Here is a 9,524-nt window from a genome sequence, read left to right as displayed (position 1 = left end):
ATTAAAAAAAAAAAAGAGTTCATGATTAATCCTTATTGACACATTATTAGGATCAATCTCATGACTTCTCATATTGTACATACATACTTTTGAATTTTGATAGTATACCATTCAAAACTTCCCATAATATTCAAAGCCACACTCAGAAGACTAGTTGGACAATACAAATTCATTCTTTATGGCTTAACATTCATTTTCAGCATGTTATTAAATCATAATGTTTAGAACATATTATAGATAACCACAACTCATATTCATTCAATGTTTATCTGAATGGCAAATTATACATAATACCATGTGAACGTAACTTTCTTGTTGTCATATTTCAAAAATTTAGAAGTGCCATTGTTAGCATGACAGGAATCTGTTTGACTTAATCCTGAAGTTTTAAAATGTTACCTGCCTCATGACTTGAGTAGATGCATCTTTCCTGAACAGGAGTCAAATCTAAAAATTGTTATTCCTTAAGCTTTAGTGTTATTTTGAGTAACTTGGATAGAAATTGGTATGAGGATGTGAAAGTTGATGAATTAATGGGTTGAATTTATACTGCTGATATATATGCTGCAGACTTTGCATTAGGTGTCCCACTAGCGGCCATGTTCTCACTGCCAAAATCAACCTTTTGAAGAAAGGTAACCCAAGGAACCAGCTTGCACAGAACTGGAAGCAAGCATGATGTCATTTCTTATCACATTTATTTAGTATAAAATCAGTTGCTACTCCTACCCAGGAAAACTCACCAATGAAACAACCTTTTCAAACAAACAGCTTGACTGTGTTTGGTTTGTAATTTCTCTCAAAAAAAAAATTGGCTGCACTTTTTCATCCAGATTTTTTTAAAGCATGAAATGATGACTATATTGATTTTCATCAAAAAGTCATATCAAAAAATTATATTCATGTAGTCTATGTAAGTTTGGAGATGAGCTATGAGCTAGATTTTACACTGACGAGACCAAAATGAATTCTGATATTATTTAAACTTTTAATTAGATACTGTTTCTTAATTTTCAGTTTAATAAAGGTGGTAATCAAATGCACTGCAATAAAATAACTATACACCTGGCATACCTAGATTTCACTTACAAGTCAATAAATTCAATAATGCTAAATTTTGCAGTATATATAACTATATTTTAAGGCAGAAATAAAGATTATGAGTTCTGTCTCTTTGCAGAGATGTGATTAATGAAACAAAAACAAAATAACAAACCAAATAAATAAATAAATACAAAGATAAAAAATGACAGAGAGCTGGTTCTTTGGGAAGGTAGGGAACTGTAAAATATACATATTATATGAATATATTGAATATTTTTAATAAAAATGTTTAATTATAATAGCCGATGCTAACATTGTAATGGAAACCTTTGAAACTACATATTAAAAAGGCATATGGACCATATGTCCCAGTACAGAGAAATGCCAGGGCCAGGAAGCAGGAGTGGGTGAGTTGGGGAACAGGGTAGAGGGAGGGTTTAGGGGACTTTCAGGTTAGCATTTGAAATGTAAATGAAGAAGGTATCTAATAAAAATGAAAAAAAGGCATATGGATTTTGTAGTTTCTTTCTATTTGTCAACTCTCCTGATGCACTATTTTCATGTCAGCCTCAGAATTGTGTGATAATAAAAACATAATACCCTTTAGTCAAATTCTCCTGTAAAGAGAAATGTCAGTGAACTTGAGCAAATCCCTCAGGACCACTCGGGTGTTATCAGTGCCTGGAATCCCTAATCATGATCATTTTCTCTTCCACACTACTTCAAGCATATCTACAGGTACAAATTCATGCTGCAGGGTCCCAGTGACATAAAGTAAAGTAATAACAGATCTATTCCAGAAAGATAGAAATTTCTGAAATGTTTAAGGAAATAATCATGTTTTTTTTAAAAAATCATATTTAAGTATGAAATGAAAATTTCCCCATGCCTCTCTTCTTACGTATATCACTACCCATCATTGGACAATGAAATCTGCCAAAAAAGATATAGTGCCTCACCTTGGCCTCACTGCTATAAACTTGGACTTTATGCGATGCTTCCACTGGATTTGAAGCAAGCTCTAACTCATCAGGCTTAAATAAATTCTGTGGAAATTCATAGACAGATTGGGCTCTGGTTCTCCAGCTTTATAAAAATCCAATTTAGAATTGATTTAATCCACTTGATTTGGATTTTTCAAAACTTGGGTAATGGTCTTTTTAAACTTTAGATATTTGGGAACTAAGATCTGTAGGCAGCTAGTGTCTCTTGAAAGCTAAGTATGTGTGATAAATGTGCATATAAAATGTTTTTTTCTCTAAATAAGGTAGCTCTTTCAGTTAATTTATAAATCACTCTAAGTACATTTGCACTACCATTTCTCAAAAATTTATGAGCAGTCAATGGCTGCTTTCATCAACAAGGAAACATTTAAAAAGTACACTTCCCTCTCCTTCACCCTAAACACATATGAAAAGAATCTCAGGATGGAACCTTGTTCAAAACCGCTTACTCCAATCCAGACATACAAATATCAAACTTAGATGATTGTGTCATAAGATCTTCAGGCAGAATCTAATTTGCTATATATTATAAAACTACTAGAAACAGCCTGGAGTGAAGGACGTTATTAAGTCTAAGATAATATAGAATTGCTGAAATAAAATTATAAACTCTTAATGATCCTGGTGGCTACCAAAGCTATGGTTTTCATTATTCTATTTTTAATGGAGGATACATATATATGGACACAAGAATTGTATATACTTTCATGCAGTACCCTCCCACCCCATATACTTTGATGCATCTTGGAATACAATCACTCCACCAAAGTTTACCACGTGGTATTCTATAATGTACCTTTATAAGTTGTTAACAAGGGTATGGCAATCATGCCACAGAGCCAGCTGTGGTAGCTTAAGTTTTGCTTAAATCACCTCAAAAATCTATACAATGTGACACTAACCTGATGTTATACAACAGATGAGAGTTGATTCTTTACCCATGTGTATCCTTTACATATGTAGTTCTTCACCAACATTTGTCTTGTCAGGGAACGTCTGTGCTCACATGGATATCTTTAATGTCAGAAAATATTAAAGACAACCTAATTAGTGCATTACTTAGGGATCTGTTCTATAGGAATAATCATTCTCAAGTCTAGGGAGCTAAAAGTGCTTCAAGAATAATTTGACCACCCTCCTACTGGAACATGGTCAAAAGAATGTCACACAGTGAGCAATGCCTTGGGGATCTGTGAGAGAGTCCCCATGAAAAAAAGACATAGGGCCTTTCACTTTGGGTGCATTCTGTTCCCTGAATTGCTCTTGGGTTTAATTTAATTTCACACTTCCTGTGACAAATATTTACATTCAATTCGTAAGACATATTTATTCTTGATAGATGTCAGATTACAGCTATTGAACCCAATCTGGCCAGTGTATCCTGAATCTGCATATGGCCTTCTGCCTTGCTTTTGTGCTTCCTCAGATGTAATCTATGGTGTTAGAGTGCTTTCCAGGCACTTGTGCTTCTATTGCCGTTATGAGAAAGTTCTGAGAAAGGGCTGCTCTGTAAATATTTATTAAGTGTTTAGTGATGTATATTTGCATGTTTTTCTGATCGAGTATTTCTTATTATGTTTTTCTGAACTCAGCGTTCCTTGGATCATTGCTTGCTTTGTTACATTTGTGTACTAACAAGCACTGAAACTGGAGAAAGGTAGTCTACAGCATTAGATTGCAGCTTGCCCCATTTTTTTCAGGGCCTCAGATCCTGGATCCAGTAAACAAGATCTGCATAGATCAAAAAGTCAACAACTTCCTTCCTGTTAAAAATAAAAGGAGAAAACTCTAAAGTTTGATTTATCATATTTTCCCATAAATACATGTTAACCTGCCTACAAATATAGAATACCAGAGAACAGCATCTTAGCTAGATATTTTATTATTATTATTTAATCTTTTTTTTTACAGTCCAGTCCTTATCTCCCTCCCTATCTGCCTTCTGACTGTTCCTCATCCCATATCTTATCACCCATCTCCAAGAGGACTGTCCTCACCCCCACACCCACCCCACCAGACCTCCCACTCCCTGGAGCCTCAGGTCTCTTGAGAGTTAGATACATCTTTTCTCACTGAGTCCAGACTAGGCATTTCTCTGCTGTGTATGTGTCAGGGGCCTCATATTAGCTGGTGTGTGCTACCTAGTTGGTGGCTCAGTGTCTGAACAATCTTGTGGGTCCAGGTTAGCAGAGACTGCTGGCCTTCCTATAGGGTCACCCTCCTCCTCAGCTTTTTCCAGCTTTTCCCTAACTAGATTTTACTTGCTTGGTCAATTACAGTAGGACAAAGTTAGTTATCTATGAGATTTATTCAAGGTTCCTCACCTTGTGGGACTTTTTTCAGGAGTGACATAATCAAACAACTCTTTACCCCAGATAGTGCACCAAACAAAAGTCCTTCCACATTCCTCCTGCAAACATGGTCAGTTTGTCACAGAAATACCCTACTCCTGGTACCAATTTGTCTTAGTCAGGGTTGCTATTCCTGCACAAGCTTCATGATCAAGAAGCAAGTTGGGGAGGAAAGGGTTTATTCAGCTTACACTTCCATATTGCTGTTCATCACCAAAGGAAGTCAGGACTGGAAATCAAGTAGGTCAGGAAGCAGGAGCTGATGCAGAGGCCATGGAAGGATGTTACTCACTGGCTTGCTTCTTGTGACAATAGATTAATCCAACTGAATGTAAGATCTTTGTGTCTATAATCTAAATCTGGAAGCTTCTTCCATCTCACTGCTTAATCCTAAAATCCTATCTCCTCTTTGCTTGGTGTGTTCCCTAGCCCATCCAATTGTGTTGGAGGACAAATGAGACTCAATTCTAACTTTCACTTAAGTAAATGGCAAGGCTCCGAAGTTCATCCACTTCAATGGCAGAGTTTGGTTAGGATTAAAAAATGGCTTCTAGCCTTCACTTACCTGTTTGTTCAGCACACACTTTAGGACCAACTAAGTTCATGAAGGCAGGTGCAGCTGTCTGAGTGGCATTTTTAGTTCCAGTTTTATTTCTCTGCCCCATGTAGGTGTTAGAGTAATACTGAACAGGCCTTTTGTAGAAGCCAAGTTTTCTCTTCCTGTTTTTCTATGTATTTATCTATTGTATATTGTGTAGTCTAACATAAAATTGTCCTAACTATTGACTGCATTCTTTTCTATGGGCAAATGCTAAGTGACTTCCTCAAATTTCCTTGCTTAGACTTTACCTCCCACAGCTCTGTAGGAATTAATAACATTCTAGAGTGTTAACTAAGGATATCATAGTTTGTAGTGTTAGGATGAATAAAAAATAGTACATATTTTTAAATTCTAACTTCAAAGTGAAGTCGCTTACCTTCGATGATTCTGGTGTACTTTTATAATTCTGTCTTAGGGCCTGCTGTTTATCAGGCATTCTCATAGACTGTAAACATGCCACTTCTCTTCCAGGTGTGTTAATAGAGCCTCATCCAGGAAAAAAAAAAAAAAAAAAAAAAGATGTTAGTGCACAGTCTCATCATTCCAAGAAACAAGTTTAAGGAACTAGTAGAACCAGTCAGATGGGATTCATAACACAAATCAATCAAAATTCAAAGCACAAAGAAAAATATAATATTAATAGGTATCGCCTTATCACAAGAATAATGTAAAATAATGGACATGTTTTGAAGACATAAGGCATTTTATTTTCATTAGACAAATTATCAGAGAAGAATCAATTCAGCTCCCAATTCTCAGGCTTTTGTTTCTTTAACTTCCATTAAATAGTCATGATAGAGAAGGGAAATTTAAATTATTTCTTTTATTCCTTATGGCCAGAAAAATATTTTCTTATTGCAGATTTTGTCAACCATTCTTCATGCTCTATTAATTTCAAAAAATGGCTAGAATTTTAGACTGACCTAGCAGATAATGGTGCCATTTGGACGTTTTCCTTGGGTAACAGGCTGTCAGCCAGCTGGCTCTGTGAGACCTGATTTCAAGGTCTTCTGATAAGCAGGGGAAATCCATCTTCACACTTTGCTACCAGTTCTGCCTTCCCATCTGGAATTATCCACAGATATTGTATTTCATCATGTCTCGAGTGGTGCGATTTGCTTCAGATAAGAAACCTCAGCACATATTTAAACAGAAAGCATCCCTGGGAATAAATGTAGTCACACCTTCTTCATTCAAACTACTTTAGGGTTAGTTTTCTTCTGAGATCTTCATGAAAGAAAGAGTGGAAACTAATCATCCCCACTTTGGTTTGGCAAATCTTACCAAATAAAAATAGTGTTGAGTCTATGTGACATTCTTGTGATGCCTCTGCCCTACCTCTGTAGCATGTCCTATCTATGTACATCACCGAAAATAGCCATGTGTCACTACAATACAGCCACACTACTGCAGAATGGGAAATAAGCTTGTCCCTATTGCTCCACAGACACAACAGAGACGTCCTTGCCTTTTTCTTTCTTTTTTTTTTTGACACTGATTTCTTTGAATTTTTCTTTTCCCACGAATCCCTCTTAAAAACATACAGGTTTTTTTTTTTTTTTTCAATTTAAAGAGTATCTACATCTTTTAGTTAGGTTAAGATTCACTTGTCAAGAAAACTGTCTCAATTTATATATGTACATATGCGTGTGTGTGTGTGTGTACATTGAACAAAATAATATCTTTATTTAATGCAACAATCAAATTAAGCTAAGTAGCATAAATATCAGCTTATAAGTAACTTTTAGGAGAGGATAATAGGATTTAAGATAAACTATTTTGGCAACTTTTCAATATACATTACATTATATCTCCAGAACTTATTGATATTTTATGTCACACGTCACACATGTGAGTAAACTGTATAAGATCATCATTCAGTATTTCTTTGTGTGTGACTGATTTATTTCATAAAAATGTCCTTCTAATCTGGAGTGCTGAAAATGATGAGACCGCCTTGCCTTCCTTCTCCACTTAGGCTATTTTACATGTTTTGATGGAATTAGGCTACAAAGAAGAGAAGTGTTCTAGTTTCTCTTTATGGTTATGTTCAATACAAGCCTATTGACAATACGTGATAAGCCCCATGATCTGGGCAAATCCTTACTATCCTAGATAGACTACTGAATATGTTGGATGCTTTATAATGTTTTTCATCATCTCTACTTTTAAGCAATGTTGCATGACAGTTTACACTAGAAAATCCTGCTGTTCTTGAATCCTATTGTTTAACTTTGAAAACTCACTCCAGCATTGACTGTGTGAACTTGAACAAATTACTTGCTATGCACATTGGATTCCTCACATATAAGATAAATATGATAAAAATAACTTTATCTCAGGGTTAATGTGAAACTGAGTTAATAATAAATAGTACTTGGCACAAAGTAAATGTTCGGTGCATTTTCAAAGTTATTAAACAAAGACATATCCTCTGTAGGTAATTCTGATATGTGCTAGATGTCTATAATGTATGTCCTTTACAGACCAAATCTCTTGCAATTTCCAGAGAAAATCAGATGGCAGTATACTACTGAGATTTTTAATAACATGCAAGCTGATGAATAGAGTAAATAAAAAAATAAGGGAGTGAAAAGAAGAATGTGATTATGAATTATAAGGGGGATATGAACAATAATATTATGACAATTTATATACTTCTTTTCTATAATGTACTCAGAGGTATGAAAAGACAGTATTTATGCAAACTTTACTTTTGATTTGTAGATCTCCTTGAGGTCTATGTTTCTTGGTACCAGAATGTGCCATCAAAGTTATTCAAGTAGAGAAAGAGCAAACAGTTCTATAGCACCTATGAATCTCATCAATGACCAGCAATGTATTATAACCCTAATCACATACCTTGATGGTAATCAACAAATATTTAACTGGTCTTAATGCTTCATAATAGTGGCCTAGCCAAGTAAGTGGTAGTGAAGACATGAGTAATGAAGAACTTACAACCACTATTTTATTAAACAAAGACACTTCCTAACAACAATCTAAACATTTGTCCTCATACCCACACACCAGTGTAGTATTCAGCCCTTATTTTTAATTCTTTGCTTTGCAATAGACAGAGGTGACTACAGAAAACCACACCCAATCACAATGCAGAGTTGTATTCCTGTCGTAATGGACACATCTACAAAATTATCAAAGATTTAAAGTTCAAGGAACACTATGGAAAGATTATAAGATCGAAAAGATCAGGAGTTCACTGGGAGAGTGTGTCTCCTGGAAGCTACACCCATAAAGTCTCACCAACATGACTGTGCAATTGTGACCTAAGCAAGGATGACACCAAGAGACATGCCACAGTGGATGGGAAAAAGCCCATAAGACCTCAGACCTCAGCAAAGAGCTACTGGAAACTAAAGAATACTGAGAATTGAAAAACAATCTTCCCAAGGAAAAGGTATACCAATTGGTTGTCTTATACCACATGGTCAGCTGTGAAAACATACATGAGAGTAACATTATTCAAACTGAGAAGGTTATATTTAGAGATATAAGTAAATATACTATGGTGGTTTGTATATGCTTGGCCTAGGGTATGCCGTTATTAGGAGGTGTGGTCTTTTTTGGAGGAAGTGTGTCACTGTGAAGGTGGGTTTTAAAATATTTTTCTCCTAGCTGCCTGGAAGCCAGTCTTTTCCTGATTCCATTCAGAATAAGACTGTAGAACTCTTAGCTCCTTCTCCAGCACTAAGCCTGCCTGGATGCTATCATGTTTCCCGCCTTGATGATAATGGACTGAACCTCTGAACCTGTAAGCTAGCCCCGATTAAACATTGTTCTTTATAAGAGTTACCTAGGGGATGATGTCTCTTCACAGCAAAGGAAACCTAAGACATAGACATAGACATATTTACATGCAATAATATTAATTAAAAAGAGGCTGTAATTCTGAAAGACAATAAGAAGGAGCATGCAGAATGCTTTGGAAAGATAAAATGGAATTGCAAATGTTGTAATTATACCCTAAAAAGGTAAAATACTAACAAATAATAGTAGTAAATACTATTGGAGCCTACCTATTATTTCAACACATGCATGCAGTGTCAGTGATCTACGTAGGTTCACTAACTTTTCCCTCATTGTCATTTCCATATAAGTTCTTTAAGATCCTCTCTCCTAGATCTTCCTAAACTAGAAAACCATATACATATAGTTTAGAATGATCTTCACATTAACCAATGAACAATCAAAGATATTCTTCATTTTCCTTATGAGCAAACTGATACTTAGAAAACCAGTATAAGCACAGAAGTAAATAGTATGCTGTTGTTTTTTAGAAAATCTCACTCTTTTGATTTAGACAATAAAGACTGGGAGAGGCAGAGAATGTACCCAGTTGACCTTCCTCCTTACCCAATTTCCTAAAAGGAAAAAGGAAGCTCTCCTTCTCTGTGCTGTCTCAAAAACCCCTCAAACTAATATCCCTTCTTTCTCCTCCCTGTACTTCTCTCTATCTGCCCTCCTAACTCCTTCTTACTCTTTATGGTTTTTTTTCCTATGTTC

The sequence above is a fragment of the Mus caroli genome, chromosome 5, assembly GCF_900094665.2.
Source record: "Mus caroli chromosome 5, CAROLI_EIJ_v1.1, whole genome shotgun sequence".
Classification (NCBI taxonomy): domain Eukaryota; kingdom Metazoa; phylum Chordata; class Mammalia; order Rodentia; family Muridae; genus Mus; species Mus caroli.
This window is presented reverse-complemented; position numbering follows the sequence as displayed.